The sequence below is a fragment of the Eleutherodactylus coqui genome, chromosome 1, assembly GCF_035609145.1.
Source record: "Eleutherodactylus coqui strain aEleCoq1 chromosome 1, aEleCoq1.hap1, whole genome shotgun sequence".
Lineage (NCBI taxonomy): Eukaryota > Metazoa > Chordata > Amphibia > Anura > Eleutherodactylidae > Eleutherodactylus > Eleutherodactylus coqui.
The window spans coordinates 240,109,413-240,119,797 of record NC_089837.1 but is presented as its reverse complement, the minus strand read 5'-3'; the positions used below and the strand labels follow the sequence as shown (position 1 = coordinate 240,119,797).

The 10,385-nt window shown below is 45.4% G+C and overlaps 1 non-coding gene across 1 annotated transcript; it reads right to left on the bottom strand.

Annotated features, from left to right (window-relative positions):
• Window positions 1–9,436: 9,436 nt before the first annotated feature.
• On the bottom strand, window positions 9,437–9,540 carry LOC136594112 (U6 spliceosomal RNA). Its single transcript, XR_010788497.1, has one exon. It is a non-coding gene; the product is annotated as a U6 spliceosomal RNA (small nuclear RNA).
• Window positions 9,541–10,385: the final 845 nt, after the last annotated feature.

Sequence of the window (10,385 nt, the reverse complement as noted above, 5' to 3'; positions counted from 1 at the left end):
CTCCGGTGACTTCTTACTTACCTGCTGAAGATGGCCGCCGGCATCTTCTCCCTCGGTGGACCGCAGGGCTTCTGTGCGGTCCATTGCCGATTCCAGCCTCCTGATTGGCTGGAATCGGCACGTGACGGGGCGGAGCTACACGGAGCCGGCATCCTGCACGAGCGGCCCCATTGAGAAAACAAGAAGACCCGGACTGTGCAAGCGCGGCTAATTTGGCCATTAGACGGCGAAAATTAGTCGGCTCCATGGAAACGAGGACGCTAGCAACGGAGCAGGTAAGTGAAAAACTTCTTATAACTTCTGTATGGCTCATAATTAATGTACAATGTACATTACAAAGTGCATTAATATGGCCATACAGAAGTGTATAGACCCACTTGCTGCCGCGGGACAACCCCTTTAAGTGTATTTCACATCCAGATTCTGAACAGAAATGTTCTACTTCATGTGGATGACATTTTTAAAATTTGTTGCAGAAAGTTTTCAACATTTACAGCATGTTTGAAGGTGGCCTAATGTACTGTCCGTGAGGCAGTCAGTTGCAAACAGTGACATACATAGAAAACCATTATGGTGTCTGGTTTGGTCACACAGGACAGGAGGGCATAATCCTTGTTTCCCATTGCATGCCCTTTAACAATGGCCTTTTGGACAATTCTCTACCTCCATGTTTGCTAACAATGTAGTTCCTCTTAGAGGAAGGGCTTGCTACCCATCTGCAAATGAAATGTTGCCATCACAGCTGGACCCCCTCTTTGCAAGGGCCCCATAGCAGTTGTATAGTTTGCCTCTATGGTATGTGTGTTGTTAGTTACATACATGCACAGTACGCTGACGTGAAGATTGCCCATGTCCATAAACTCTTGGTGGGCCCAGAGTGAGGCTGAATCTAAAGAAATGCATCCACATTTTCTCTCTTACTGCATTTCCAAAAAATATATATTTTTGCCTACTGCCCCAATTCAGCAAGACTTCATCTGGAAGATAACCTAAACTTCACCCACCCTGAGGACAACTTTTTATATTTTCCAGACAAAACACTCTGGAAACAGATTTAACTAGGACAACAGTCACTCTACATAAGTATTCATTGAAGTTGATTGGATAAATGTTGCTTATTCAGCTTTGGTTAACACCCTGGTTAATCATTAACAGAACCGAAAGTTTGCAAGCTGTTGTGTATCCGTGTGCAACCACACTGGGTAGATATTTGTCTATGTACACTATTTCATTATTTGACACTTTACAGACACATTCTGCAGCACCACACATCTGTCATCATATATAAGGACTCATTTCCACCAATACAGTATGCGGTCTGTATTCTGTTTCGTATTTTTGGCTAAAAACAGGAATGCGTCTCAGGAGAGGAAAGTAGGTTATCTACACACCTCAATCATGTACAAATTACAAGCCTCAAATAAACACCGCAAATATGATGTTTGTGTAAACAAGGCCCAAGTGTAATGTGATAGATGGGCCTAGTTTCATTTCTACAAGGTCAAAAAAACTTAGTTCTAACTGCAAAGCAGATAAAACAAAGTTAATGTGCTTCTAAATACATATAAGTTTCAGTAACTTTTTAGGAGGGGTTTTACTGTTTCAACAAGTATAAGTTACCCATTTTAAAAGAAAGAGTAATACATTTTTTACATATTGTATATATGTAGCAAGAAGTGCAGCTAGGCTTTCCACCACCTAGTGCAAAGAATGAGTTTGGCGCATCACCCCTTTTTTCCTGGGAACTTCAGTCTTCACTTCCAGTTGCAGGGAATCATTTATTATTTCACCAACACTAAGGCCTCATGTCGACAGACGCGTCGGATTCCGCATTCGGGAGCCCGCAGCGGAACCCCACCCTGCCCGTGACCAAGACACATATTTACCTGTGTGGGTCTCCTGCATCCCGTCTTAATCTTCTTTCTTTACGCGCATGCACAGTACTTCTTATTTTTATTTTTTTTTAATCGCGCTTTCCAGCGGTATCCACAGCGCATCCGCAATTGAATTGCAGACGGGCCACAGATTGGATGGCTTCCATTGACTTCAAAGGAAGCCATCCGTGCAGGATCTGTAGCAAAATGGAGTATGCTGTGATCTATTTTCTGGACAGAGAGATCTGCAAAACAAACCTGCATGCTTTAATGCAATTGGCGAACCCCCATGAATTCCTATGGACGGCTTGATTTGCGGATCAAATCAAGTCCACCCATGGACATGAGACCTAGGGGAGGCATGTGTCTGCTGCAGCAATCACAATCTTACTTAATCACTGCAATGAACACATGACTTGGTGTTAGTGATGTCAGTCGTCTGTACCCAGAACTGATGGCAAAAGAGAACCAGGTGCCAGTGAAAAAGCAAAACAGCAACGGGGGAAGAGCAAAAAGTGGGTATATTTTTTCATTTTACTGCAGCAGGCTGAACATCTTTTTCAAAACAAATGTTTCCAGAAAACCCCTCTAATCCCTTAGTGAGCAGTCATACAGAACCGTATGAGAGTTTATTTTTGGTAAGATGACTTGGAGTTTTCATGGGTGTAATTTTGAGGTACAGTGGTACCTCGTGTTATGAGTGCCTTGCCTTGCGAGTTTTTTGACTTGCGAGCAGGCTCTCTCCCGAATCTTTGCTCTGATTCATGAGCAAAAATTCGGGGTGCGAGCCTGCTTGCAAGTCCAAAAACTCACAAGCTGAGGCTCGGGGGGAGGGGGGCGGGGGGAATATTTAAACTCACCTGTCGCCAGCGTGTCGTCCTCCCAATGGTGTGCGGCACTATTGCAGGCTGTCACTCCCTGCTCCTCGCTGGCAGCATTGCTTTCTGGTTGAGGGGCTTGAATGCCCCGCCTCCTGCAAGCTAATGCTCTGATTGGCTAACTCAGCGTGGCATTAGCCAATGAAAGCTGGCGCTGAGTTAACCAATCACAGCCGTTCAATGAGTAGGGAGCGAGTTAGTTTCCCCATTGAAATGCATTGGAACGCATTAATGGTGTTTCAATGCATTTCAATGGGGAAAAGTGCTTTGACATACAAGTTTTTTGCCTTACAAGCTCCATCTCGGAATGGATTAAACTCGTATGTCAAGGCACCACTGTATATACAAATTTTTGATTACTGTTTATTCCTTATGAAAGTGAGATGAACAGGAAATGGCCAAAAGAATGTTAGTAGTACTGATAGAATCGGAGCTACAACTGTTTCAATTAGAACAAGCTGATTTTATCCAGAACTGTAGTATCCCTTTTCTGCAGAACCATCTCTGTTCCAGATAAACTGTAGGGGTTTAAATTGCTAGAAAGCCACCACCCTCCCCTCAGTCTTGACTGCACCTGGGGCACATGCCCCGCCTGCCTCTGCCTAGTTACGATCCCATATGTACCACTTTCTTTTGGCTTTCAAGGTCTCTGTTTGCAGTCACCAAATGATACTCTTTATTGTTAAGTTCTAGATAATGAAAATCTGTCTCAGGCATATGATAATCACACTGTAAAAATACTATAAATAGAACAAACAGGGCATTTATAATTTTTTTTCTTCTGAATGTAAACAATGATGTTCTCGTTCACTAACAGCAAGTTAGCACTCAGAGTTGGTGTATATGTAAGGGAGGTAAAGTAGCCCATTTTATGTTTGTTATTTTGCGTTAGAACAGTTAATTCCTATGTACAAGATTGGCATGTTCCCTTAAGCCGGACACTGCTGTGGCATATTATGGAGCATGAAAACAGTCAAGTCATAGGGAGTATGTTCTTAGCCCACTCCACATTAATAAATAGGAGATAATTTTTCTGGTGTTGTGTTGAAGTTTAGTTGAGTGTGTGACGCAGCTACTGATAGGATGGAGACTGAGTCGATCTGGATGATGGGTGATGGAAACGCAATACACACTGAAATCTAGAGAGTACATTCTCTGCTGCCATAGCTGCTGTGAGGTTAATTGATCTGTATCTCCGTTAAAAAAGACACAGATATATTTGACCCTGTTTATCCTTTGCCTACTCTACCTAGGTCAGGTTAACAAGTTAAACAACTTCAGTACAGTTTTTCAAGCATCAAAATGTGTTTCTTTGACTCCAGTATGGCGCACCTATTGCATTGCAGGAAAGTGACTGCCTGCCCATCCAATGATCTGGACTGCTACAGGTATGTAATGCCTCCCTCTGCCACCATGTCTGCTGGGGTTGATCTACCCCTCGAATCTGGACCCACGATTTACATACAGAAAATGACATAGCTTTTCATTATAAAATGAATTAGCTTTATTTGCCCAAACCAGAATACCCCTTGTTATCATTTTGTTATTAGAAGGCAAGATATCATGTTCAAAGCGTATTTTTTTCTCAATGCCATTAAAGGGATTCTCTGGGACTTTTACTATTGATGACCTATCCTCAATGTCTGTGGTGGCGGTGCTTGGAATTTGAACCCCTATTGCTATGCTTTTCTACAAATCACTTCTTGCTAGAGATAAGCAAGCATACTTGTCCGAGTTTGATGCTCGTTCGAGTATTAGGGTACTCGAAATGCTTGTTACTCGAGTCGAACACCACGCGGTACTCGGGTCAATTGCATGTTTAGCAACATTTTCTAGCCAATAGACATGCGGGGAAGACATTACCACCTCCTGCTGTGACGTGCCAGCCCCCCCTCACAGTAGTGAGTGGCTGGGCGGATCAGGTGGCCGCTGAGTACTTGAAGTGGTCCGGCCCGCCGCTCGCCTCAGACACATGTTGGCAGAGGTTAGGGAAAGTGCTGCTGCTTATACAGGGATAGTGTTAGAGTAGGATCCTGTCGTCAAGAACCCCAATGGTCCTTCTTAGGGCTACTTTTCATAGTGTGCATTACTGTTGTGGCTGACTGGGAGCAGTAGTGCACCAATTTTTTTTTAAGCATCTTGGGCTGTGCAGGCCATTTCAGTTATAGCGTTCTAAGTCTGCAGTGCATAACGCAGAGTTTAGGGACAGAGCTGCTTCTATAGGGAAAGTTATACAGTCCTGATCCTCCATACAAGAACCCCAACGGTCCTTCTTAAGGCTACATCTGATCGTGTGCGTTACAGTTGTGGCTGGCTGGGAGCAGTAGTGGATCAATTTTTGTATTACGCATCTAGGCCTGTTCCCAGCCTTCAGTTCTCAGCCTGCAGTGCCTTACAAACAGCACTCGCCGTGAAACCGTGAAATGTTAGAGTGCAGTTTTACGGAGGATCAGGACTATATAACTTTCCCTATAGAAGTGGCTGTGTTCCTAAACTCTGTGTTATGCACTGCAGACACAGAACGGTATAACTAACATTTCCTAGCCTACTGCAAACTACTTCAGTTATACCGTTCTGTGCATGTCGGCACTGGCAGTTGACAGGTGGGTATGCTTATCCGTGATGATTCCCCAGCTGCACTAAACAGCCTCTCTGACAAGACGCTAGCGGCAGGGCAGGCCAGCACCTCCAGGGCGTACTGCACAAGTTTGTGCCACGTGTCCATCTTTGACACCTAATAGTTGTATGGAGCAGAGGCATCACGGAGGATGGTGGTACGATTGGCTACGTACTCCCTCACCATCTTTTTACAGTGCTTCCTTCGGCTCAGCCTTGACTGGGGAGTGGTGACACAGTCTTGCTGGGGAGCCATAAAGCTGGCAAAGGCCTTGGAGAGTGTTCCCCTGCCTGTGTTGTACATGCTGCCTGATCCCCGCCCCTCTCCTGCTACTTGGCCCTCAGAACTGCATCTTCTGCCACTAGCGCTGTCAGATGGGAACTTTAGCATCACTTTTTTCACCAGGGTCCTGTGGTATTGCATCACTTTCGTAGCCCTTTCCTCTTCGGAAATGAGTGGAAAGGTTCTCCTTATACCATGGGTCGAGAAGGGTGTACACCCAGTAATCCATGTTGGCCAGAATGCGTCTAACGTGAGGGTCACGGGAAAGGCAGTCTAACATGAAGTCAGCCATGTGTGCCAGGGTACTAGTACGCAACACATCGCTGTCCTCACTAGGAAGATGACTTTCAGGATCCTCCTCCTCTTCAGCCCATACACACTGAACAGATGAGAGGCAAGCAGCATGGGTACCCTCTGCAGTGGTGCCAGCTGTCTCTTCCTCCTCCTTCCCCTCCCCCTCCCTCTCCTCCTCCTCCAAAGCGCGCTGAGATATAGACATGAGGGTGGTCTGGCTATCAAGCGACATACTGTCATCCCCCATTTGCTGTTCCAACCACAAAGCGTCGGCCTTTATGCTTAGCAGCGAACTTCTCAGCAGGCAAAGCAGCGGAATAGTAACGTTAATGATTGCCGCATCGCTGCTCACCATCTGGGTAGATTCCTCAAAGTTTCCGAGGACCTGGCATATATCTGCCATCCATGCCCACTCTACTGAATGGTTTGAGGGGTTCGCCTGTACTTTTGCTACAGAAATGTTACTAGGGTCCGCCTATACACTTGCTACAGAAATGTTACTGGGGTCTGTCTATACTCTTGCTACAGAAATGTTACTGGGGTCTGCCTATACTTTTGCTACAGAAATGTAACTGGGGTCCGCCTATACTCTTGCTATAGAAATGTTACTGGGGTCCGCCTATGCAGTTTCTACTGAATGGTTTGAGGGGTTTGCCTATACTTTTGCTACAGAAATGTTACAGGGGTCCGCCTATACTCTTGCTACAGAAATGTTACTGGGGTCTGCCTATACTTTTGCTACAGAAATGTTACTGAGGTCCTCCTATACTCTTGCTATAGAAATGTTACTGGGGTCCGCCTATACTCTTGCTACAGAAATGTTACAGGGGTCTGCCTATACTGTAGCTAAAGAAATGTTACTGGGGTCCGCCTATGCAGTTTCTACTGAATGGTTTGAGGGGTTCGTCTATACTTTTGCTATAGAAATGTTACTGGAGTCTGCCTATGCTGTGGGTTTACAAAGACTTCCCATTGTGGTGTTTTACCTATCTGGCACAAATACTCTGACTGACTTGGGCAGAAATGTGGGCCAAGGTCGAGATCCTTGGCAGGGTGAAACTCTGCCATGTTTGGGCACTCTGATTTCTTCCTGTGTAATACCATCTTTGTGCACCCACAGCATAGGTGAGCCCAAGGAATTCAAAGACTTCCCATTGCGGTGTTGAGCTATCTGACACCTACACAGAATGAAGTGTGTTGGGATCCATGGATTTCCCATAACTATTTAACTCACGGCACCTTGGGTCAGACAAGGTGGAGGCTGGGACCGAGCCTGACCCTGGGCTTGCTCACATACTTCCCACACAGAGTATTGCGGGTCCTACGTCGGTCATGGTTCCTCGGGCTTATTATGCCACCTCCTCCTCCTGCTTGGGGTCTGGGGATCAGTGCTGGGCAACATGTATCTTCTCTCGTGTTACCACAGTTATCTGAGACACTGGTTTGGGCCAAACAAAAGGAGCATTACTGTATTAATGAGACGTTCACAGCTGCACTAGCATCCGAGTCTGCTTTATGCCCACGATTAATGAGGGTGTGAGCTGAGGCCGAAGTCCTTGGCACGGTGAAACTGCCATGTTTGGGTGCTCTGATTTCTTTATGTGTAATACTTTCCTTGGGTTCCCCTATGCTGTGGGTGCACAAAGACTTCCCATTGCGGTGTTTTACCTGTCTGGCACAAATACACTGACTGACTAGGGTAGAAATGTGGGCCAAGGTCCTTGGCGGGGTGAAACTCTCCCATGTTTGGGCGCTCTGATTTCTTTATGTGTAATACTTTCCTTGGGTTCCAGGGGCTCGCCTATGCTGTGGGTGCACAAAGACTTCCCTTTGCGATGTTTTACCTGTCTGGCAGTAAGACACTGACTGACTAGGGTAGAAATGTGGGCCGAGGTCCTTGGCGGGGTGAAACTCTGCCATGTTTGGGCACTCTGATTTCTTCCTGTGTAATACCATCTTTGTGCACTGACAGCATAGGCGAGCCCAAGGAACTCAAAGACTTTCCATTGTGGTGTTGAGCTATCTGAAACCTACACAGAGTGAATTGTGTAGGGACACATGGATTTCCCACTGCTGTGTAACTCGTGGCACCTTGGATCACACAAGGTGGAGGCTGGGACCGAGCCTGACCCTAGGCCTGCTCACGTGCTTCCCACACAGAGTATTGCTGCATTGTGGAGATGTGTAGAAGTGCTGGTACCTCAGTCCCTTTTATGCCCACGATTGCGGCTCCTGACAATTTTGTGACGGAGGTGGCACGGGATTGGAATGATGATTGTACGTCAATTTATCATCAATGCTCAACAGCATTGTAGGCTATCGCCCACACTTTCAAAGAGGGTTGCTCCCTGGGCCTGCCAACCCTCTGTAGTGTGTGCCCTCCAGTTCCTCCTCATCCAGTACGCACTTATAAATAGACATGAGGGTGGTGTGGCTATGAAGCGAGCGTGTGGCATGAGGGTAGCTGAACGCTGCGCAGGGAAACTTTTGTGTGTGCTGTGCACGCAGGGTCATGCGGGGGGGTTGGACTGCAATGCCAGCATATAACCCAGGAGAAGAGGCAGCGGTGTCACTCGCAGGCAGTGATTGTCCTTGGTAGCAGGTAGTGTGGTGGTTGGCTAAGATGTGCCAGCGCGTGTGCCTTGCTAATGAGGGTCTGTCCCAAGTAAATTGTTAGGGGGGTGACCGCCAGGCTCTTGCCCCCATTTTGGCTTAATAGTGGGACCTGGGAGCCTCAGATGCATCCATGCATGCTGCCCCTGCCCTTCCCTATCCGTTTCTGTGGTGTTTCCATGACTTTCTGTTGTTTTCTGGTGTTTGACAAGTCATCACCTATGCGGAGCATCGGTCCCAAACAAAAATGCTCGAGTCCTCTATTGACTTCAATGGGGTTCATTACTCGAAACGAGCTCTCGAGTATTACGAAAAGTTTGACTGGAGCAACAAGCACCCGAGCAGTTTGGTGCTCGCTCATGTCTACTTCTTACTGATGAAGACTCTAGTAGGGGCTCACTGTGATCAGCGTTTTGTTAGGAGACCCTTCTAACAAGCAAAGTTGAGAACCCCTATAAATAGCACACTTTATGATTTCCTGTATGCTTCTGATGACCATCTAGTCTCAAGGTAAGTGCTTATTCTATTTTTGCTATTTAATATGCTATATTTAAGGCCATTTTTTATGAACCAAAGGAGCCCAAACTGCTAATAAAATTATTATTTAGTATAAAACTATGGTCATTTTGTAGGAATATAGCAAGATCTAAAAAGATCTACTATTAGTTGACATCCATCAAAGTTGTAATAAAAATCAAACCTGTAATATCTTCCAGATTGTCTCTGATCATAGACTTAGCTCCAGTAGAACAAATGATCTAACAATCTGTACAATGCTGCTAGATTAATAGTCGGGAATAAACAGTGTGTAACAATTGCCAAGTAGAGACCCGGCTGTTTTACACTCAGTGGATTTTTGAGCCTGGAAAAATAATGGAAAGAAATAGGTAAGCTTCACAAATTTCCATATCATCCTTGCCCAGACGCCATGCTAATCTCTGTATTGCTCCTATTTTGGTGTATATACAGCAGGAGCTAGCACAATAGGGATCATGCCTGTTTTACATTAACCATACAGAGCTGTGCAAATGAACTGTTCTGCTGAATTGAGCTGGAAGGAAGCGTGAAAAGTTATGTCTTGGGATTTTCACTTTTGATCCTAGCTACTTTTTTAATAGAAGTTGCATTTTATTTTTGCCCAGAAAAATCGTTTTAGTCCAATCTGAAGAGAACTGATAGAAATAATTACAATTATGCTAGAATTTGTTATAATAATTATTTTAACAATTGGGATGTATTAAGTTGCAATAAATTTGTATTAATTGACTCCCGTCTATTTACATGAATGGAGATTTTCTGTAGTACTGTTTTTGTCCTGGCACTTTTTTCCATGGCTTGTGCAATCTGTGAATGGGCTACTGTGCTCAAAATGTGGGAGTCTTGGAAGTTGCACCTAAATGGATAAAGAGTGATACAGTGTTTCCCCAAATGTAAGACCTATGACTAAATTAACCCTACCCTGACTTTCGGGGGTGGCAGGGGGGGTTGAAATATGTGCCCTTCCCCTATATAAGCCCTAGGTACGCTACATAAAAAAAGCAATACATTACCTAGTGGGCACGGTCCGAGTTCCTCCTGCTTGTCTCCAGAGCTCCGGCACTCTTGCTTCAGTCCTCATCAGCCGACAGAAGATCGCTTGCTGGTAATGGAATTTGTAAACCCTGCGTCTATCAAGCGATGACTTTGATTAGTTCTCGAGCGCCGTGGTTGAGCCAATCAACGCAGTGTTCCATGAACCAATAGGATGTGATTGGTTCTCGAGCTCTGCAGCTCAGCCAATCAGAGTGATTGCTTACTGGAGGTGGGGTTTACGAACCCCATTACCAG